This window comes from Triticum urartu, chromosome 4A (genome assembly GCF_056163025.1).
Source record: "Triticum urartu cultivar PI428250 chromosome 4A, HENAU_Tu73, whole genome shotgun sequence".
NCBI classification, from domain to species: Eukaryota; Viridiplantae; Streptophyta; class Magnoliopsida; order Poales; family Poaceae; genus Triticum; species Triticum urartu.
In genome coordinates, this window is record NC_141876.1 from 102,134,589 (window position 1) to 102,158,583 (window position 23,995).

Here is a 23,995-nt window from a genome sequence, read left to right on the forward strand (position 1 = left end):
TCTCCGGCTCGGCGGTTTTCTTATGACCGCCTGTTCGGCTGTTGCGCCGACGATGACCTCTCGGGTCATCAAAAGCAATCTTCACGTTAGCTCGGAACTCGCCGAGCAGTTAGATCCAATGGAGCTCTCTTCCATAAACGAGCTCTTGGATCGCATCGCCGCCCTGGGGGTCACTACGGATTACGACCAGGTTGGGCTTAAACCCGATCTAAGAGAAATTAACTCTCCCCAGGCCACCCACCATGTCCCCGTGGTAGAGGCGCAGTGTGGCGACCCTTCATCTATTTTAAGGACTAGTTACGTCTGAATTCCTGACCCCTCCAAGACGGATACCCGCGGAGGGGAGAATGTAACTCGAGACCTGAGCTTAAAATCAGGCAACGGGCTAGACTCATTGGACAACATCCAAGAATCCGGACCTCAGAGTTCGGAAGCTCTTCGGCCTCTGAATCTTAGATTGGGCGAGGTTTCAGAATCAACGCCACCCGCCCACCCAAACATAAGCAATCTATCCCAAATCAGGCAAAAGCCCGAGGAAACAGTACATCATTACTGGGCCAGATTCCTCCTGGTTATGAACAGGATAAAGGATTGTCGTGAGGGAGACGCAATATCAATCTTCTGCAGTAATTGCACGGACGAGGGAATCCTTAACGCCATAAGTCGTCGTGATATTACACGCTTCACTGACTTGGCGTCCATAGTACAAAAGTACTATGCGACGGAAAGTGCCTGGAAAACCGAAATAAAATTTTGGGATAATCCAGCCTTGAATAGCAATCCCGTCCGAACTAAGAGGGTGCATCATCATAAGACACCCGGGTTAAACACCAAAAAACCAAAACCCTCTACAGAGCATGGAACCGTACTGGAAAGATGGCTCGATGGACCCTGTAAAATTCACAGTACAGAGGACGCCACACCAACTCATAGCCTTAGAGCATGTTGGATACTCCGGCAGGTGGCCAAAATTGGCGAGGACCTCTTAATTTCGGAGGCCACAGAAAACCACCCCGGAGACACCAGTACCGTTCTCACAGTCTTCAAGACCTTCGCATCAAATAATACGTGAAAAAGAACAGTCCGCAGCCTTGCCGAAGTCTATCAAGTAGCAACAATAAACCCATGGAGCGACATGGCTATTACCTTCAACGCAAGTGATGAACCTAAATTCCGAACAGCCCGAGCACCAGCCGCATTGGTCCTCAGTCCGATAGTGGACGGCTTTCGCCTCACCAAGGTACTCATGGATGGAGGCAGCGGATTGAACCTCATTTATGAGGAAACTCTTCAAAAAATGGGACTAGACTGGAGCCGCGTTGAGCGAAGCAGCACAACCTTTAGAGGAATAATCCCCAGTCGGGAAGCGTGCTGCACAGGAAAAATCACACTAGATGTGGTGTTCGGCACGCCGGATAATTACAGATCCGAAGAGGTCACATTTCAGGTGGCCCCGTTCAGCAGCGGATATCACGCCCTACTAGGGCGGGAAGCATTTACAATTTTACAAGCAATACCCCATTATGGGTACATGAAGCTCAAGATGCCCGGGCCGAACGGTATTATCACTCTCGCTAGTGATCCGGACATAGCACTCCGCGCCGAAAACAAGACAGCCGCATTAGCCCTGGAGGCACTATCCGAAGCCTTAGCAGCTGAGGAACTGACTGCGCTGCGCTCCACAGTTAACAGGGATGATGTGATACTCGACAAGAGATCCAAGTCCACATCCTTTAAGCCAGCAGACAAAATAGTCAAGTTCCAAGTCCATCCAACGGACCCCAACAAAACAGCATCCATAGGGGCACGATTAAACCCTGATACGGACGCCGCACTGCGAGAATTTCTACGTGAAAATTGGGACATCTTTGCCTGGCACCCTTCAGACATGCCAGGAATCCCACGCAGGCTGGCCGAACACAGCTTAAATATCCTAAAAGGATTCAAACCTGTCAAACAAGCCCTTTGGCGTTTTTCAGAACCCAAGAGACAGGCTATGGGAGAGGAGCTAGCCAAGCTATTGGAGGCCGGATTCATTAGAGACATAAAACATCCGGACTGGCTAGCAAACTTGGTGATGGTACCTGAGGAAGTCCTGGATTAGGGGGTGTTCGGGTAGCCGGACTATACCTTCAGCCGGACTCCTGGACTATGAAGATACAAGATTGAAGACTTCGTCCCATGTCCGTATGGGACTTTCCTTGGCGTGGAAGGCAAGCTTGGCGATGCGGATATTCAAGATCTCCTACCATTGTAACCGACTCTATGTAACCCTAACCCTATCCGGTGTCTATATAAACCAGAGGGTTGTAGTCCGTAGGCAATCAACTCCATATACAACAATCATACCATAGGCTAGCTTCTAGGGTTTAGCCTCCTTGATCTCGTGGTAGATCTACTCTTGTACTACCCATATCATCAATATTAATCAAGCAGGACATAGGGTTTTACCTCCATCAAGAGGGCCCGAACCTGGGTAAAACATCGTGTCCCCTGCCTCCTATTACCATCCGGCCTAGACGCATAGTTCGGGACCCACTACCCGAGATCCGCCGGTTTTGACACCGACATTGGTGCTTTCATTGAGAGTTCCTCTATGCCGTCACAATCAGGAAGGATGCCTCCTCCCGTCTTTAAAGACGGCGCCATGGCTAAGGGAGCCTTGGCTGTCGGCCAAACCCTCCGGCTAGGTGGTTTCCTCATGACCTCCTGTTCGGCTGTTGCGCCGACGGTGACCTCTCGGGTCATCAAAAGCAACCTACACGTCAGCTCGGAGCTCGTCGAGCAGCTAGATCCAATGGAGCTCTCTTCCGTAAACGAGCTCTTGGATCGCATCGCCGCCCTGGGGGTCGCTACGGATTACGACCAGGTTGGGCTTAAACCCGATCTAAGAGAAATTAACTCTCCCCAAGTCACCCACCACGTTGCCGTGGTAGAGACATTGTGCGGCGACCCTTCATCTATTTTAAGGACTAGCTACGTCCGAATTCTCGACCCCTCCAAGACGGATACCCGCGGAGGGGGAGATATAACTCAAGACCTGAGCTTAGGATCAGGCAACGGGCCAGATTCACTGGACAACATCCAAGAATCCGAACTTCAGAGTTCGGAAACTCTTCGGCCTCCGAACCTTGGATTGGGTGAGGTTTCAGATTCAACGACACCCGCCCACCCAATCATAAGCGATCTCTCCCAAATCAGGTAGAGGCCCGAGGAAACCATACATCATTACTGGGCCAGAGTCCTCCTGGTTATGAACAGGATAAAGGATTGCCGCGAGGAAGACGCAATCTCAATTTTTTGCGGTAATTGCACGGACAAGGGAATCCTTAACGCCGTAAGTCATCGTGATATCACACGCTTCGCTGACTTGGCGTCCATAGTACAAAAATACTGTGCGATGGAAAGCGCCTGGAAAACCGAAATAAATTTTTGGGATAATCCGGCCTTGAATAGTAATCCCGTCCGAACTAAGAGGGTGCATCATCACAGGACACCCGTGATAAACACCAAAAAGCCAAAACCCTCTACAGGGCATGGAACCGTACTGGAAAGATGGCTTGATGGACCTTGTAGAATTCACAGTACAGAGGACGCCACACCAACTCACAGCCTTAGAGCATGTTGGATACTCCGGCAGGTGGCCAAAATCGGCGAGGACCTCTTAATTCCAGAGGCCGCAGAAAGCCAGCCCAAGGACACCAGTACCATTCTCACAGTCTTCGAGACTTTTGCATCAAACAATGTGCAAAAAAGAACACTCTGCAGCCTCTCCGAAGTCTATCAAGTTGCAACAATAAATCCATGGAGCGACACTACCATTACCTTCAACGCAAGTGATGAACCCAGATTCCGAACAGCCCGAGCACCAGCCGCATTGGTCCTCAGTCCCATAGTGGACGGCTTTCGCCTCACCAAGGTGCTCATGGATGGAGGCAGTGGACTGAACCTCATTTATGAGGAAACCCTTCAAAAAATGGAAATAGACTGGAACCACGTCGAGCGAAGCAGCACAACCTTTAGAGGAATAATCCCCAGTCGGGAAGCACGCTGCACAGGAAAAATCACACTAGATGTGGTGTTCGGCACGCCGGATAATTACAGGTCCGAAGAAGTCACGTTTCAGGTGGCCCCGTTTAAGAGCGGATATCACGCTTTACTAGGGCGGGAAGCATTCACAATCTTCCAAGCAATACCCCATTACGGTTATATGAAGCTTAAGATGCCCGGGCCGAATGGAATTATCACTCTAGCTAGTGATCCGGACATAGCACTCCGTGCCGAAAACAAGACGGCCGCATTAGCCCTTGAGGCGCTATCCGAAGCCTTAGCGGCCGAGGAACTGACTGCGTTGCGCTCCACGGTTAACAGGGATGATGTGATACTCGATAAGAGATCCAAATCCACATCCTTCAAGCTAGCCGACGAAATAGTCAAATTCCAGGTCCATCCAACGGACCCCAATAAAACAGCTTCAATCGGGGCACAACTGAACCCTGATGCAGACGCCGCACTGCGAGAGTTCCTATGAGAGAACTGGGACATCTTCGCCTGGCACCCTTCAGACATGCCAGGGATCCCACGCAGGTTGGCCGAACACAGCTTAAATATCCTAAAAGGATTTAAACCTGTCAAACAAGCCCTTCGGCGTTTTTCGGAACCCAAGAGACAGGCTATGGGAGAGGAGCTAGCCAAGCTATTGGAGGCCGGATTCATCAGAGACATAAAACATCCGGACTAGCTAGCAAACCTGGTGATGGTACCAAAGAAGGACAAATCCTGGCGCCTATGTGTCGATTTTAAAGACCTTCACAAGGCTTGCCCAAAGGATCCCTTCCCCCTCCCCCGCATCGATCAAATTATCGATGCCACCGCAGGACACGATTTGTTGTGTTTCCTCGACGCATACTCCGGTTACCATCAAATCAAGATGGCAGAATCAGACCAAGCTGCAACAGCATTCATCACACCATACGGCCCATTCTGCTTCAACACAATGCCCTTCGGGCTGAAAAACGGCGGCGCAACATATCAGCGCATGATCCAGACATGTCTGGCAAACCAGATTGGCAAAACAGTGGAGGCGTATGTGGATGATGTGGTCGTCAAATCAAGACATGTCGAATCCCTAGTAAACGACTTGAGGCTTACATTCGATAACCTCCGACAATATGACATCAAGCTCAACCCAGAAAAATGTGTCTTCGGCGTTCCAGCCGGAAAGCTCTTGGGCTTCATTGTATTCGGTAGAGGAATTGAAGAAAACCCAGCCAAGATCCGAGCTTTGTCACAATTGGATGTCCCAAAGGACCTTAAGCAAATACAAAAATTAACCGGGTGCGTGGCAGCTTTAAGCCGCTTCATCTCCCGCTTGGGAGAAAAGGCACTGCCCCTTTATCGCCTCCTTCGGCGCACCGAACACTTCGAGTGGACGGATGCCACCACGGCCAGACTTGATGAAATAAAAGCCATATTGGCAACAAACCCAGTCCTGGCCGCGCCAATCACCGGCGAACCAATGTTATTGTAAATTGCAGCAACACACCAAGTTGTCAGCGCAGTGCTCGTTGTCGAGCGGGAAACGGACGGACACAAATTCCCCCTTCAAAGGCCGGTCTACTACGTGTCCACTGTCCTCACTCCATACAAATCACGGTACCCGCATTATCAAAAGATTGCATACGCGGTATTCATGGCATCCCGGAAGCTACGACACTACTTTCAAGAGTGTTCCATAACAGTAGCCTCGGAAGTGCCACTAAACGATATTATCAACAACCGCGATGCAACGGGCCGGATTGCAAAATGGGCCATCAAGCTTCTCCCGTTCGATATAACCTATAAGCCACGGCGAGCTATTAAATCGCAAGTTTTGGCCGACTTCGTCGCAGAATGGACGGAGGCCGAGCTCCCTAAAGAGTACGGCACATATTCAAATTGGATTATGCATTTCGACGGCTCCAAAATGTTGGCCGGACTGGGGGCCGGCGTCATCCTGACGTCCCCCACAGGAGACACAGTCCAATATGTGCTCCAAATCATGTACACGGATTCCAACAATGCAGCCGAATATGAGGCCCTCCTACATGGCCTCCGGATAGCAGTATCCATGGGTATCCAGCGCCTAGAGGTACGCGGGGATTCAAACCTCGCGATATCCCAAATAAATGGAGACTTCGACGCCAAGGACCCAAAAATGGCAGCTTACCGCGACGCCGTCCTAAAAATGTCAGCTCGGTTCGAAGGGCTGGAGTTTCACCATATAGCCCGAGAAAACAATCAAGCGGCGGACGTCCTAGCACGCATCGAAGCAAAACGCGATGCAGCCCCCCCCCAACGTCTTTTTGGAAAGATTGTTCAAGCCATCCGTAGCATGGGAGGGGGAACCCGCAAATAACAGCCCGAACCCAGCCGCACCACTCGACGCCGAACAATCTGACATAATTGGAGGCTCTGCCAACGAAATTACACCTTCAGCCCACGTAATAATGGCGGTTATCGCCCCGTGGATAGAACCATTCCTAGCCTACCTTACTAGGCAGGAACTCCCGGAGGACCAAAACGAGGCCCGCTGCATAGTGCGGCGATCTAAGGCCTACAGAGTCCATGAGGGAGAACTTTATAAGAAAAGCACTACTGGAGTCCTTCAAAGGTGCATCTCCGAAGAGGAAGGGCGGAACCTCCTGGCTGAAATTCATGCCGGACTCCGTGGTCACCACGCCGCTGCTCGGTCCCTCGTTAGCAAGGCTTTCCGAACAGGCTTTTACTGGCCGACAGCCCGAGCAGACACTCAGGACCTAGTCCAACGATGCGCTGGTTGCCAACCAAAGCCATATGCCACCCACCGCACTCCAAACCATACCCATCACCTGGCCTTTTGCGGTCTGGGGGCTTGACATGGTCGGACCCCTTAAAGGTGGAACCCATAGGAAAAAATACTTACTGGTCATGGTGGATAAGTTCACCAAATGGATAGAAGCCAAGCCTGTTAAAACGGCCGAATCCGGACCTGTGATAGACTTCATATCCGGGGTTGTACACCGTTATGGCGTCCCCCACAGCATCATAACCGACAATGGTACAAATTTTACCACCGACGAGGTAAAACTTTGGTGCAAAAACATTGGCATCAAGCTCGATTATGCTTCCGTCTATCACCCATAAACCAACGGCCAGGTCGAATGCGCAAATGGTCTTATCATGAGCGGCATCAAACCCAGACTGGTGCGGTCCCTCAAGGAATCTAACACGCACTGGGTAGAGGAGCTCGACTCCGTGCTATGGGGGCTGCGGACCATGCCAAATCGCACCACCGGGTACACACCATTTTTTATGGTGTACGGCGCAGAAGCAGTTCTGCCCTGCGACATAATTCATGACTCACCTAGAGTGCGCATGTACGAAGAAAGAGAAGCCGAGCTCGATCGGCAGGACAACTTGGACGCCTTGGAGGAGGAGTGCGATGTGGCAAAAGCCCGTTCCGCATTTTATCAACAGCAGGCCCGAAGATATCAAAGCAGAGAAGTACGGGCCAAAAATTACAATGTTGGCGAACTAGTTCTACGCCTGCCGGATAAGAAAAAGGACAAACTCAAGCCCAAGTGAGAAGGTCCATTCATAATCGACCAAGTCCTGACTGGTGGGGCGTACTGCCTGCGAGATGCGTCGAACAACCGACTCGAGCGGAACCCGTGGAACGCCACCCGTCTCCGAAGATTCTATGCCTAGCGCCGGACTCTGTGTTCGTCTCCTTCCTCTGTCCATCCCTTTTTGTATTTTTCTGTCTTACATTTCTCTCCTTCCCATTTTTTTATTTCATAGCCCTTAAAGGCTCATCTAGTGACGCGCCACTCGCGCTCATTAAACCTGGGGGCTTCTTTAACAGAAGCTTATTTATACGGGCTTCACGCCCAACACATGCATCAAACTTCCGTATGAACCTTTTTTCTTCACCATTATATGCATCGATATGACTTAAGTTTTGGCCAAGCTGGGTTGCTTGGCTCCTGTGCTTACCCCTACCTTCCCGATTGTTCGGCTAGGCGGTAAAGGGAGCACCTCTGCGATTGTTACTGCCGGGTCAGCCGGATGTGTACCTCAGACTGGGTGAAGCCGAAAGCTAGCGTTCTTAAGGGAATATTCGGTCGGTGAAATAAAAGATGATCTTTTTACTCATTTTATGCGCCCCCAGATGCCTTTTTTCTGCGTCTCTTCACGCAGTCCAGACATGCACCTTAGGGCATGCCTCCTAGCGAAAGGAACCCTTAACGGAACTATTCTCTCTGGAAGATGTTTCTTACTAACCATGTAATATAACATAACTAGTTGGGCACTTGTCTGATAAAGCACTGATGACCCCTACGCCTGGTCTCCACGCATACCCCAGTTCTTATATAACCGCTAGGGTATTCGGACACACTCCGGACCGTCAGGTCCCGAGGTTGAAGTGAAAAGGTCGGCAACGACAAACGATCTACAATCCGGCTAGAAGGCATTACACATGTCAATTCAAAATCACACAGTCATTCTGACTGATTGTATTCCTCTTCTATACCATCTAACAGGTTGTCTAATTTACAGTCCTGCTAGGAATACTTCGCGGCCAACTCTACTTGGCCGTATACTAAGCTTACAGGGATCTCCTTCCCGTCAGGCCCCACTGGTCCGACCTTGGCCATGTGGTTTGGGTCAGACTTCATAAAATGGGTCTTCACCATGGCCCAGGCCTCCCTAGCGCCTTGTCGGCAGGCCGATATCTTCCACAACTGGAAGCGCCGCCGAGCTCCCTTCAGCTTCTCCGCAAGCTCTCCAAGGTCCTTGGGCACGGAGTGGGCAGGCCATAAGGCTTGGGCAATATCCTGCATCGCCTGCCGAATTCGCTTGTGCAGTTGCAAGAGTTCGGGAAAAGGTCACCCGTAGAACCGAGCATCTCCTCTGCAGGACGACCTGTGAGCATACCTACAGACATTACTCTGTTAGTCGACTTCCTCGCCGAACTCTTTTTTCAAAGTTCGTTCAAGCACTTACTAAAAATGCCGCGTCGAAGCCGCTGATTCTCCTTCGTGGAGTCCGACAGCTGGCCACGAACATCTTTAAGTTCGACGTCCAGCTTGGTGTTGGCATCCTGAAGATCATTCTTCTCTCGCCTCACCTTTGTCAACATACTCTCACCGGCCTTTAGCCGGCGTAAGAGTTGTTGCTTGTCCGGATCTAGTCCGGCGCCATCTCCAATATGATTTGTCAGATTTGCACCCACACCGCACAATACTAATCTTTCGAAGTGTATCTTACCTGAGGGGGTCTCTTCGGGCTCCCCTGCTGCGGCTAGTGCGGCCTCTAGTTGGGCCTTGCACTTTTCCAGCTCCTGGGACAGTACGGTATTCTTCTCTGTAAGAAGCTGCATATTAAATGATCCTTAAATTAGTTGCTCTAACTGCTTCAAGTCTCGGGGGCTACTGGCATATATATATATTTAACCAAAATTTACTTACCCGTATGTCTTTTACATACTACTCCGTGGCTCTGGCTAAACCATTTTGAGTGGAACGGAGGTACGCATCTCCCAAATTAAAGGCATCTAAAGCCTCTTGGGAGAAACAAGCGTCGCGTAGAATTGTTCGGCGACGCCTGTGGTTCATGGAACTCTCCACTTCAGAATTTGTGGCAGACAGCTTGTCCGCATCCTCTGTCGGAGGAGCGTCCGGTGCGCGCCTTGTGCTCGCCTCCGCTTCCTGGCCAGACATTGGAGCCTGGCTGGTGGAGGCGCGATTGGCAACCTCTCCAGATGTAGTCCGGCGAGGTCTCTTCATTCTGAAGATAGCACGAACGTTAATATACCCTGACAAAATAACTCCAGGGAAACAGAGGGTGCACTATACCTTTGCGCCGGCATCTCAGTCCGGACTTCATTCCTTTTTGCCACACGGGGCCCTGCGGCCCCTCGTTGGCTAGCCACCGCAGGTTCGGCCTCCAGCCTCGGAAATCTCCCCTGCAAAACATGGCTGTCGTCAGAAACACCGGGCTACGTGAGGGTGGAATCTCTTTCAAGGGAATAAAACCCCGGTTTCTGTCACCTGGGAGGCCGGGATTAACCCTGGGTAATCCGCCGTAATGGCTACCAAGGTATTGTCCTTGCTTAGCTGATGGAACACCCCGTCGATAAGCTCCACCGATATGTCCGGATCCTCTTCGGAGTCCGGATTGAGGGACCGTTCTGGGTCCTCGGGCTGTGGAGGGCGGCTGCTTATATCCTTTACCTCCTATCGCAGTTCCTGCATTGAATTCGTTAGACTGCCTATCTAACCATGGGAGTATAAAACAAACGGGCAAGCGCAATTGTTCACTTACCCAACTTGGAGGATCGTACATACTGAATCCGGCCCGCGGGTTGACGCGGAGGAATTCCTCCTTTTCTCCCTTGTACAAAGAGGATAAGATCTTTACTAAGGCGGCGGCTGAGGCCGGCCCCTTACGATCGTAATGTGTGGCGTCATCCTCCCCGTTGAAATCCCACATGGGGTGGCCTCTATATTGAAGCGGCTGCACCCCCCGCATAATGCATGTGGCCATGACTCCAATCATGGTTAGTCCGGAATGAGCCAACAGTCTTATCCGGCCCATCAGGTAAAGGACGTCTCTGTCGCTTTCTCTCTGAGAGCTCCGCGGACGCCAGCTCAAGCGTTTCTTCAATGGAGCACTGTTGAACTCAGGGAGACCGACCCGGATAGGGTCCGGTAGCGGGACGTCATCTATATAAAACCACTCTGAAGGCCAGTCCTCGGACGCCTTCTTTGGGGTTCCGGATAGGTATCCGGTCCCGGCGATGCGCCATACTTCGGCTCCGCCCACTTGGTATATAGACCCCTCTTGAGAACGGGGCACCAGGCAGAATAACCTCTTCCACAGCGCGAAATGAGCCTCAACGCCTAAAAATAGCTCGCAAAGGGCGACGAAACCCGCAATATGCAATACGGAGGCGGGCGTGAGATTGTGCAGCTGGAGGCCGTAGAACTCCAGAAGCCCGCGGAGAAATGGATGAATTGGAAATCCCAGTCCCCTTATTAGATAGGGGACGAGGCACACCCGCTCTCCTTTAGAAGGATTGGGGGTGCTTTCCGCTTGTTTTCCGCCATTGTAGGTGGCGAGACCGGCTCGGACCGGGACCATGTATGCCTGAGGGAGAAATCCCTTGGCCTGAAGCGACACTAACTCACTATGCGGGATGGTGCAACTCTCCCAGTCCCCGGGTTCGGGACCGTAGGGGCGAGGGAAGGAGCTGCGACGGCTGGTCATGTTGGAATGGACCTTTGCTGGAAGCGCTCTGATGATAACTCGCGGAAAGGAGAAGATGTGGTTTGGACCTAAATCCCCATCCCGTTAAATAGGCGGCTCGTTTATACCGCTAGGGGTGTGGATGTAAAAATGCCCCGGCCTTTCGCATTCGTTTGACACGTGGAAGATGGCCATTATTGGGCGTGGAAGCCGAGGAGCACTACATTACAAAAATCGGACATTATTCCTACAGGTACACAAGATTTGGAGAAGAACCCGCCTTGCAATGCCGAACAATCTGTGCGCCGGACTCGTCATCATTGAAGCCTGGTTCGGGGGCTACTGAGGGAGTCCTGGATTAGGGGGTGCTCGGGTAGCCGGACTATACCTTCAGCCGGACTCCTGGACTATGAAGATACAAGATTGAAGACTTCGTCCTATGTCCGGATGGGACTTTTCTTGGCGTGGAAGGCAAGCTTGGCGATGCGGATATTCAAGATCTCCTACCATTGTAACCGACTCTATGTAACCCTAACCCTATCCGGTGTCTATATAAACTGGAGGGTTGTAGTCCGTAGGCAATCAACTCCATATACAACAATCATACCATAGGCTAGCTTCTAGGGTTTAGCCTCCTTGATCTCGTGGTAGATCTACTCTTGTACTACCCATATCATCAATATTAATCAAGCATGACGTAGGGTTTTACCTCCATCAAGAGGGCCCGAACCTTGGTAAAACGTCGTGTCCCCTGCCTCCTGTTACCATCCGGCCTAGACGCACAGTTCGGGACCCACTACCCGAGATCCGCTGGTTTTGACACCGACAGTACCAAAGAAGGACAAATCCTGGCGCCTATGTGTCGATTTTAGAGACCTTAACAAGGCTTGCCCAAAGGATCCCTTCCCCCTCCCCCATATCGATCAAATTATCGATGCCACCGCGGGACACGATTCGCTGTGTTTCCTCGACGCATACTCCGGTTACCATCAAATTAAGATGGCAGAATCAGACCAAGCCACAACAGCATTCATCACACTATATGGCCCATTCTGCTTCAACACAATGCCCTTTGGGCTGAAAAACGCCGGCGCAACATATCAGCGCATGATTCAGACATGTCTGGCAAACCAGATCGGAAAGACAGTGGAGGCGTACGTGGATGATGTGGTCGTCAAAACAAGACATGTCGAATCTCTAGTAGACGACTTGAGGCTAACATTCGACAACCTCCGAAAATACGACATCAAGCTCAACCCGGAAAAATGCGTCTTCGGCATTCCAACCGGAAAGCTTTTGGGCTTCATTGTATCCGGTAGAGGAATTGAAGCAAATCCGGCCAAGATCCGAGCTTTGTCGCAACTGGATATCCCAAAGGACCTCAAACAAATACAAAAATTAACCGGATGCGTGGCGGCTCTAAGCCGCTTTATCTCTCGCTTGGGAGAAAAGGCACTGCCCCTTTATCGCCTCCTTCGGTGCACCGAACACTTCGAGTGGACGGATGCTGCCACAGCCGGACTTGATGAAATAAAAGCCATATTGGCAACAAACCCAGTCCTGGCCGTGCCAAACACCGGCGAACCAATGCTATTGTACATTACAGCAACCCATCAAGTTGTCAGCGCAGTACTCGTCGTCGAGCGGGAAACGGACAGACACAAACTCCCCCTTCAAAGGCCGGTCTACTACGTGTCCACTGTCCTCACTCCATGCAAATCACGGTACCCGCATTATCAAAAGATTGCATACGCGGTATTCATGGCACCCCGGAAGCTACGACATTACTTTCAAGAGTGTTCCATAACAGTAGCCTCGGAAGTACCACTCAACGATATTATCAACAACCGCGACGCAACGGGCCGGATCGCAAAATGGGCCATCAAGCTCCTCCCAGTCGATATAACCTATAAGCCACAGCGAGCCATTAAATCGCAAGTTTTGGCCGACTTCATCGCAAAATGGACGGAGGCCGTGCTCCCTAAAGAGTACGGCACATATTCAAACTGGATCATGCATTTCGACGGCTCCAAAATGTTGGCCGGACTAGGGGCTGGCGTCGTCTTGACGTCCCCCACAGGAGACACAGTTCAATATGTGCTCCAGATCATGTACACGGACTCCAACAATGCAGCCGAATATGAGGCCCTCCTACATGGTCTCCGGATGGCAGTATCCATGGGCATTCAATGCCTAGAGGTACGCGGGGACTCAAACCTTGCGATATCCCCAATAAACAGAGACTTCGACGACAAGGATCCAAAAATGGCAGCTTACCGCAACACCGTCCTAAAAATGTCAGCTCTGTTCGAAGGGTTGGAGTTTCATCATATAGCCCGAGAAAACAATCAGGCAGCGGACATCCTGGCACACATTGGAGCAAAACATGATGCAGTCCCCCCCAACATCTTTTCAGAAAGACTGTTCAAGCCATCCGTAGCATGGGAGGGGGAACCCGCAGATAACAGCCCGGACCAAACCACACCACTCGACGCCGAACAATCTGACATAACTGGAGGCCCTGCCACCGAAATTACACCTTCAGCCCACGTAATAATGGCGGTCATCGCCCCGTGGACAGAACCGCTCCTAGCCTACCTTACTAGGCAGGAACTCCCAGAGGACCAAAACGAGGCACACTGCATAATGCGGCGATCTAAAGCCTATAAAGTCCACGAGGGAGAGCTTTATAAGAAAAGCACTACCGGAGTCCTTCAAAGGTGCATCTCCGAAGAGGAAGGGCGGAACTTGCTGGCTGAATTCACGCCGGACTCGGTGGCCACCACGCTGCAGCTCGGTCCCTTGTAAGCAAGGCTTTCCGTATGGGCTTTTACTGGCCGACGGCCCGAGCAGACGCTCAGGACTTGGTCCAAAAATGCGTCGGTTGCCAGCTTTTTGCAAACCAAAGCCATATGACACCCACCGCCCTCCGAACTATCCCCATCACTTGGCCCTTCGCGGTCTGGGGGCTTGACATGGTTGGACCCCTTAAAGGCGGAACCCACAAGAAAAAATACTTACTGGTCATGGTGGATAAGTTCACCAAATGGATAGAAGCTAAGCCTGTTAAGACGGCCGAATCCGGACCTGTGATAGACTTCATATCTGGGGTTGTACACCGTTACGGCGTCCCCCACAGCATCATCACTGATAACGGCACAAACTTCACCTCCGACGAGGTAAAACTCTGGTGCAAAAACATGGGCATCAAGCTCGACTATGCTTCCGTCTATCACCCACAAACTAACGGTCGGGTCGAACGTGCAAATGGTCTTATCATGAGCGGCATTAAACCCAGACTAGTGCGGTCCCTCAAGGAATCTAACACGCACTGGGTCGAGGAGCTCGACTCTGTACTCTGGGGACTGCGGACCACGCCGAATCGCACCACCGGATACACACCATTCTTTATGGTGTACGGCGCAGAGGCAGTTCTGCCCTGCGACATAATTCATGACTCACCTCGAGTGCGCATGTACGAAGAAAGAGAAGCCGAGCTCGATCGGTAGGACAACTTGGACGCCTTGGAGGAGGAGCGTGACGTGGCCAAAGCCCGTTCCGCATTTTATCAACAACAGGCTTGAAGATATCAAAGCAGAGAAGTACGGGCCAAAAATTACAATGTTGGCGAACTAGTTCTACGCCTGCCAGATAAGAAAAAGGACAAACTCAAGCCCAAGTGGGAAGGTCCATTCATAATCGACCAAGTCCTGACTGGTGGAGCGTACCGCCTGCGAGATGCGTCGGATAACCGACTCGAGCCGAACCCATGGAACGCCGCCCGTCTCCGAAGATTCTATGCCTAGCGCCGGACTCTGTGTTTGTTTCCTTCCTCTGTCCATTTTTTTACATTTTTTGTCTTACATTTCTCTCCTTCCCCTCTTTTCTCTTATAGCCCTTAAAGGCTCATTAAGTGACGCGCTACCCGCGCTCATTAAACCTGGGGGCTTCTTTAACAGAAGCTTATTTATATGGGCTTCACGCCCAACACATGCGTCAAACTTCCGCATGTACCTTTTCTTCACCATTATATGCATCGATATGACTTAAGTTTTGGCCAAGCTGGGTTGCCTGGCTCCTGTGCTTAACCCTACGTTCCTGATTGTTCGGCTAGGCGGTAAAGGGAGCACCTCTGCGATTGTTACTGCCGGATCAGCCGGATGTGTACCTCAGACTAGGTGAAGCCGAAAGCTAGCGTTCTTAAGGGAATATTCGGTCGGTGAACTAAAAGAAAACCTTTTTTACTTATTTATATACATGCCCCCAGATGATTTTCCTGCATTTGCAGTCCGGACATGCACTTTAGGGCATGCCTCCCAGAGAAAGGAACCCCTAACGGAACTATTCTCTCTCGAAGATGTTTCTTACTAACCATGTAATATAACATAACTAGTTGGGCACTTGTCTGATAAAGCACTAATGACCCCTACGCCTGGTCTCCATGCATACCCCGGTTCGTACATAACCGGTAGGGTACACTCCGGACCGTCAGGTCCCGAGGTCGAAGCGAAAAGGTCGGCAATGACAAACGATCTACAATCCGGCTAGAAGGCATTACACATGTCAATTAACAATTACATAGTCACTCTGACTGATTGTATTCCTCTTCTATACCATCTAACAGGCTGTCTAATTTACAGTCCTGTTGGGAATACTTTGCGGCCAATTCTACTTGGTCGTATACTAAGCTTACAGGGGTCTCCTTCCCATCAGGCCCCACAGGTCCGACTTCGGCCATGTGGTTCGGGTCAGACCTCGTAAACCGGGTCTTCACCATGGCCCAGGCCTCCCTAGCACCTTGCCGGCAGGTCGATATCTTCCACAACCGGAAGCGCCGCTGAGCTCCCTTAAGCTTTTCCGCAAGCTCTCCAAGGCCCTCGGGCATGGAGTGGGACGGCCATAAGGCTTGGGCAATGCCTCGCATTGCCTGCTGAACTTGCTCGTGCAGTTGCAATAGCTCGGGAAGAAGGTCACTCATAGAACCGGGCATCTCCTCTGCAGGACGACCTGTTAGCATACCTACAGACATTACTCTGTTAGTCGACTTCCTCGCCGAACTCTTTTTTCAAAAGATTCGCTTAAGCACTTACTATATATGCCGCGTCGAAGCCGCTGATTCTCCTTAGTGGAGTCCGACAGCTGGCCACGAACATCTCTAAGTTCAACGTCCAGCTTGGTGTTGGCATCCTGAAGATCATTCTTCTCTCGCCTCACCTTTGTCAGCATACTCTCACCGGCCTTTAGCCGGCGTAAGAGTTGTTTTCTCTCCGGATCGAGTCCGGCGCCATCTGCAATATGATTTGTCAGATTTTCACCCACGCCGCAAAATACTAATCTTTCGAAGTGTATCTTACCAGAGGGTGTCTCTTTGGGCTCCCCTGCCGCGGCTAGTGCGGCCTCTAGTTGGGCTTTGCACTCTTTCAGCTCCTGGGACAGTACGGTATTCTTCTTTGTAAGAACCTGCATAACAAATGATCCTTAAATCAGTTACTCTAACTTTTTCAAGTCTTGGGGGCTACTGGTATATATATATATGTATATATATATATATATTTGACCAAAATTTTCTTACCCGTATGTCTTTTACATACTGCTCCGTGGCTCTGGCTAAACCATTTTGAGCGGCACGGAGGTACGCATCTCCCGAATTGAAGGCATCTAACGCCTCTTGGGAGAAACAAGCATCGCGAAGAACTGTCCGGCGACGCCTGTGGTTCATGGCACTCTCCACCTCAGAATTCGTGGCAGAAAACCTGTCCGCATCCTCTGTCGGAGGAGCGTCTGGTGCGCGCCTTGTGCTCGCCTCCGCTTCCGGGCCAGATGTTGGAGCCTGGCTGGTGGAGGCGCGATTGGCAACCTCTTCGGATATAGTCCGGCGAGGTTTCTTCGTCCTGAAGATAGCACGAACGTTAATATGCCCTGAAGGAATAACACCAGGGAAAAAGAGGGTGCGCTATACCTTTGCGTCGGCATCTCAGTTTGGACCACATTCCTTTTTACCCCACGAGGCCCTGCGGCCCCTCGTTGGCTAGCCGCCGCGGGTTCGGCCTCCCGCCTCGGAAATCTCCCCTGCAAAACGTGGTTGTCATTAGAAAAACTGAAATACGTGAGAATGGAATCCTTCTCAAGGGGATGAGGCTCCGGTCTCTGTCACCTGGGAGGCCGGGATTAACCCTGGGTAATCAGCCGTAATGGCCACCAAGGTATTGTCCTTGCTTAGCTGATGGAACACCCCGTCAATAAGCTCCACCGATATGTCCGGATCCTCTTCAGAGTCCGGATCGAGGGACCGTTCTGGATCCTCGGGTTGTGGAGGATGGATGTTTATATCCTTTACCTCCAGGCGCAGTTCCTGCGTTGAAGTCGTTAGACTATATATTTAATCATGGGAATATAAAACAAACGGGCAAGCACAATTGTCCACTTACCCAACTTGGAGGGTTGTACATAGTAAATCCGCCCTGCGGGTTGACGTGGCGGAATTCCTCCTCTTCTCCCTTGTACAAAGAGGATAAGATCTTCACTAGAGCGGCAGCTGAGGCTGGCCCCTTACGGCCGTAACGGGTGGCGTCATCCTCCCCGTTAAAATCCCACATGGGGTGGCCTCTATATTGAAGCAGCTGCACCCCCCGCATGATGCATGCGGCCATGACTCCAATCATGGTTAGTCCGGAATGAGCCAATAGTCTTATCCGGCCCATCAGGTAAAGGACGTCTCTGTCGCTTTCTCTCTGAGAGCTCCGCGGACGCCAGCTCAAGCGTTTCTTTAATGGAGCATTGCTGAACTCAGGGAGACCGACCCGGATAGGGTCCGGTAGCGGGACATCATCTATATAAAACCATTCCGAAGGCCAGTCCTCGGACGCCTTCTTTGGGGTCCCGGATAGGTATCCGGTCCCGGCGATGCGCCACACTTCGGCTCCGCCCACTTGATATATAGACCCCTTTTGAGAACGGGGCACCAGGCAGAATATCCTCTTCCACAGCGCGAAATGAGCCTCAACACCCAAAAATAGCTCGCAAAGGGCGACGAAGCCCGCGATATGCAATATAGAGGCGGGCGTGAGATTGTGCAGCTGGAGGCCGTAGAACTCCAGAAGCCCCCGGAGAAACGGATGAACTGGAAATCCCAGTCCCCTTACTAGATAAGGGACGAAGCACACCCGCTCTCCCTTAGAGGGTTTGGGGGTGCTCTCCGCTTGTTTTCCACCATTATAGGTGGCGAGTCCGGCTTGGACCGGGACCATACAAGCCTGAGGGAGAAATCCCTTGGCCTGAAGCGACACTAACTCGCTGTGCGGGACGGAGCAACTCTCCCAGTCTCCGGGTTTAGGACTGGAAGGGCGAGGGGAGGAGCTGCGACGGCTGGCCATGTTGGAATGGACCTTTGCTGGAGGCGCTCTGATGATTACTCGCGGAGAGGAGAAGGTGTGGTTTGGATCTGAATCCCCATCCTGTTAAATAGGCGGCTCGTTTATGCGGCTAGGGGTGTGGATGTAAAAACGCCCCGGCTTTTCGCATTCGTTTTACACGTGGAAGACGGCCATTATTGGGCGTGGAAGCCAAGGAGCGCTACATTACAAAAATCGGACATTATTCCTACAGGAACACAGAATTTGGAGAAGAACCCGCCTTGCAATGCCGAAGACAATCTGCGCGCCGGACTCGTCGTCATTGAAGCCTGGTTCGGGGGCTACTGAGGGAGTCCTGGATTAGGGGGTGTTCGGATAGTCGGACTATACCCTCAGCCGGACTCCAGGACTATGAAGATACAAGATTGAAGACTTCGTCCCATGTCCGGATGGGACTTTCCTTGGCGTGGAAGGCAAGCTTGGTGATGCGGATATTCAAGATCTCCTACCATTGTAACCGACTCTGTGTAACCCTAACCCTATCCGGTGCCTATATAAACCGGAGGGTTCTAGTCCGTAGGAGAACTTCATCATACAACAATCATACCATAGGCTAGCTTCTAGGGTTTTAGCCTCCTTGATCTTGTGGTAGATCTACTCTTGTACTACCCATATCATCAATATTAATCAAGCAGGAGTAGGGTTTTACCTCCATCGAGAGGGCCCGAACCTGGGTAAAAACATCGTGTCCCTTGTCTCCTGTTACCATCCGCCTAGACGCACAGTTCGGGACCCCCTACCCGAGATCCGCCGGTTTTGATAGGGGCACTTGGGGGTGCCGGCCGAATCCTTTTTTGGCGCGAAAGTCGGCGGGCTCTCCTTGGCAGCGACTCGGCCCTTCTCGACGCTTCGTCGTCCTCATTGCCTCGGTTCCTGCGGCGAATCAATGCCAAAGCTGCCGCACGCTGCCGTGTCGGTCAGCCTCCTTCATTGATGCCTCACGGGCGGCGCAACTGGGCGCCGCGCGTCCCTCGCCCGCCACGCGTAACACGGCGGCCACGCGTACGCGCGGCGCCTCCGCCTATATAAGCCGCCCCGCAGCGCGCTGGTGACGCACAGACTCTCGACCGCCGACGCCCCGTTCCTCCCCGTCCCTCCTTCTCCTCTCGCCATTCCAGTTCAACCATGGCCGAGCGCTTCCCAGGCGACGGTGTGGCGGCGAACGGCTTCGACCGCCGCCACCTCCACGAGGACGAAGCTCGGCTCCTCTATGAAGCCGAGTACCGAGTCCCGCCGGACATGCGGGTGCCTGGCGCGTGGAGGATCAGCGCCGGCGGGGTCCCAGTGCCACCACCGCCCACCGGAGCGGCGCGGCATGCGGAGATCACGCGTATTTGCGCCTCTCTGCCGCAGGCGGCGAGGGAAGGCCCACGGTACGTCCCCGACAGCCCGCTGTGGGAGCCCTACTTCCGCCGCCGCCACGCCGAGCAGCTCGAGGCCACCAACGGCATCGTGCCCTCCGGGAGGCTTAACTCCGAAGGCCGCCGCCGATGGTGGGGCGTGCCCGGCCGCATGCTGGAGGCCGTCCTCGAGTACATCGAGGGCGGCAACCCGCCCAGGCTGAAGTACCCCGCTCCCCCGTCCTTCTCCCACCGGCATGGGAGCTCATGGACGCCGAGGCGCATGGATCCGGGAGCGTCCTCCTCCTCGTCCGGCTGCTCGACCGGCTCTCCCAGCCTCCACCCCGTCAAGCCAGAGCCCCAGGACGTGCCGGTCAGCCACCGCACCCGCAGCTCCGGCGTCCGCATGGCCGACTCCCCCCCCCCCCCTACCTCTGGCTGCCTCATCCTCGTCAGGCCGAAGGCGGAGCCCGGCCTCCCCGCGGAGTACGAGGCCATTGTTGGGCGCGGCTTCTCCAACGAGGAGGCCCTAAAATGGGCGCGGGACGACTACCTCCGCGATGAGATGGTCTGGCAGCGCCGAGCCTTGGAGGAGATAGCCGCCCGCAAGCGTGGGCGCGAGGATGAGCACGGCGTGGTGATCCTCGACAGCGGCGAGGACGAGGACGCCCCCGGACCGTCCAACCCACGGTGCCAACCTGGGGAGGGGTGCAGCAGGGACGGCGGCCGCGGAGGAGGCGACGACGACGGCGACTACACGAAGTTCTACAGGCTCCTCGGCATGTAGAGCTTCAAGGGCGGCGGGCGGCAAGTAGCGTTTTTTTTTCTTTTTTGTAAAATATTTTAAATATGTATGAACTCGTCGAAGTTTGGATGAATTTGCGCCTAGTTTGTGGTTTTCAAATAAATCGTGGGCGTCGTGACTGGGGGACATCACGCCCCCAGCACGCGGTTTTCGCCGGTGCGCCCCCAGGGGCGATTTTTAGCGCCTCCTGGGGGGGCAACGGCTGGAGATGCTCTTAGTCATGGTGGGGTGCCAGATTTGGAGTTTGATGGCGTGTCCGGGGTGTTGCCCCGGTCTGATTCGTCCAACGGCAAGGGCTTCACTTTTGTCTCCATCGTCGAGCTCGAGTGAGGAGGTGATCCATCATTCTTTTTTTCGATGGCTGCTGTGGTGATGCCGGAGGCAAGTGGTGGCCGTTGGTCTCAAGCTCAAAGATGTTATACTATCTTTTCAGTTTTATTATGCCGTTCCTTACATGACTTGTACTTTAATCTTTATGATATAAAAAAGACACGTACTACCATGGAAAAAAATGATGATGCTCAGAGCAAGGATGGAAAGTTAGACGAAGCACTATGCCAAAAAAATGTTTTAAAATAGTACTATAATAAAAATAGTACTATAAGAAAAAATGTCGCGAAAGACTGTCTGAAGAGAGAAATGGTCTCGAGGGAAAATAATCGTATAGGATTTTTTTTCCGCGCAATTTTTTCTTATAGTACTATTTTTTTTTGAATTGTTTGGATTGCTTATCACATGTTTGAAGAGAGAAATGATCTCGAGGGAGAATAATCGTATAGGATTTTTTTTCCGGTCTGGAGAGTACTTGGGAGATCTCGAGGCGTACGCCTAAGTGTGTTAGGGCGGCAACGATGCATCCAGAGTCTGAAAGGCACATCATCTTCAAGCTTTACAAACAATCAACATTAATGCCAAGAGAATGTAGACAAGCAACCGATTAAACTGCTCAAAAACTCATACTACCAGCCTTAACCGGAAAAGGAACTTCCGTGGACGCGCATTATACATGTCGATCGCGACCAGGCATCAACAGACATGTATTTATTGCCTGCAAGATTATTTCCGGTGGGCAACTCAGCTGGCGTGTTGATCTCCAAACGAAATTATATTAAGGACACGTACACTAGGTCACTAGCTTGAGCCCTCGGCTCATGTGCTGTCCGTCCCTAGATACTTTCACCGGTTGAACGGCCGACTCATTTATTGCCCATGTTGCATGTCTCCAGAGAACAAAATGGCAACAAGTGCGAAAGTATCCTTCTTAGCTCGAGCTCAAATGCTTTTGATATCACAGTGAAATCGATAAAAATAAAATAAAAAAATTCTGAGGAAAAGAATGGCAACATATTCAAGTTCACTCTCTAACATCATAGTGAATAGTTTTCGCTTTGGATTTACTTGACCTCAGTCCAGGCCTTTCTGACCATCTTGCTGCTCGGTCCGATGTCCCGCCGCTGAGTAGCCAATAGAGAGGGTTCGCGCTCGATGGCCTGTAAAATGCCCTGGAGTAGCAGGCTAGCCGGACCGTTCGGTAACCGGCGTTTCTGGTTCTGCACATGCGGACAGGTGTACATAGCCGCATTTCAGTTAATGCTGACGGTTGGCGTACGTACCAGCCAGAGTAACCTCATCCAATCCATCACCAAGAATTTGACTTCCATGGGCGATCAAGTGCAGTTTGTTCGTTGCCAGCATGCTGGAGCTAAAGCACAGCCTCTTTGTCTTGCACCAAATGTCCGTCATGTGTGTACTTTCATACTTGCAACTAATTTTTGTTCGATCCAACTTTCATTTAATTTTGGCCGAACTTTTAATGCACCGATAACTTGGGATGGGACGGCACGGCAGTCCTGCTCCGCTCGTCGACATGGGCACCGACAAATGAGCTGACGGTTGTGCATGGGGCTGCTGTTTCGTTTGGCGGAATATAAAAGACGTTTCGGCCATGAATCGTGCCGACGGAGACGTCGGGCGAACAAAAGAAGCAGATTAGCAAGATGTCGTTTTCTAATTCCTCCGCGGTACATCTCGAAATAAATTCTTCCAAAAGACATGTAACGAGGTACCCTCCACCTCCAGCGAATACGTACAACGTTGGTTTGTGCAGGCCTCCTACCCGTTGATTAACCATGAACCAACTGGCTTACCTCACAAGTTATATTTAGATACAAATTATATGATTTCAGGAATGAATTCCAAGCTAGTAGACCCCTCAAACTTTTAATTCCTCAAAATTACCACGGCTCAGCCCGTCGAAAAATAGAGAAGAAAACAAAAACAAAAACAAATCAAAAAGAGAAAATAAAAGTAAATACAAAAAGGAAACAAAAAGAGGAAGAAAAACTGTAAAAACAGACAAAACAGTTCTGAAATATAGTAGCCTATAGAATCACTCCGAAGAAAACTTAAGAAAGAATAGCCTGAGCCACCCCTATTGGGCTGACCCCTGCCGAGGCAAAAAGCGACTTGTGAAGCATGATAAATAGGCGCAAATGATATGTATCGCTTATTATGATATATTTTTTCCAGGAAACTGTCGATCTATTCATTTTCAATCATGGCAGTACAATGAACATCAGAAATAATAAAAATTGCATCCAGATTCATAGATCATCTAGCGACGACTACCAGCATTGAAGCGAGCCGAAGGCGCGTCGCCGTCAGCCCCTTCCTCGTTGGAGTCGGGCACAACTTGTTGTAGACAGTCAAAGTCGTCGTGCTAAGGTCTCATAGAAACAATGCCCCAAAACAACAACCACCGCCGATGAAGAGAAGTTTAGATCGGAAGGACTCAACCTGAAGACACGTGAACAAAGACGAACAAAGACCGGATCCAAGCAGATCCTCCAAAAACAACCACTGACCAAATCCCTCGGGATCTACCGGAGACACACCTTAAATGAGGCTAATCGCTCACTACATGATAGCTTAGCTGCCCCATCAGGCGAAACCTTCGGCTCGGTTTTGGGAAGGTTCCAAAAGTTTGTTTTTCTTTTTTTCTTATTACTCATTTTTATCACGGCTTTTCCGCTTTTCTTTCCTATTTTCCCTTTTCCCAAATTTCTTTCTTTTTAATTCATTAACATTTCTATATTATCATTTTATTTTCAGTTTATTTAGTATTTTTGAATTCATATTTTTTTAATTCACAAATTTTTTATCAGATT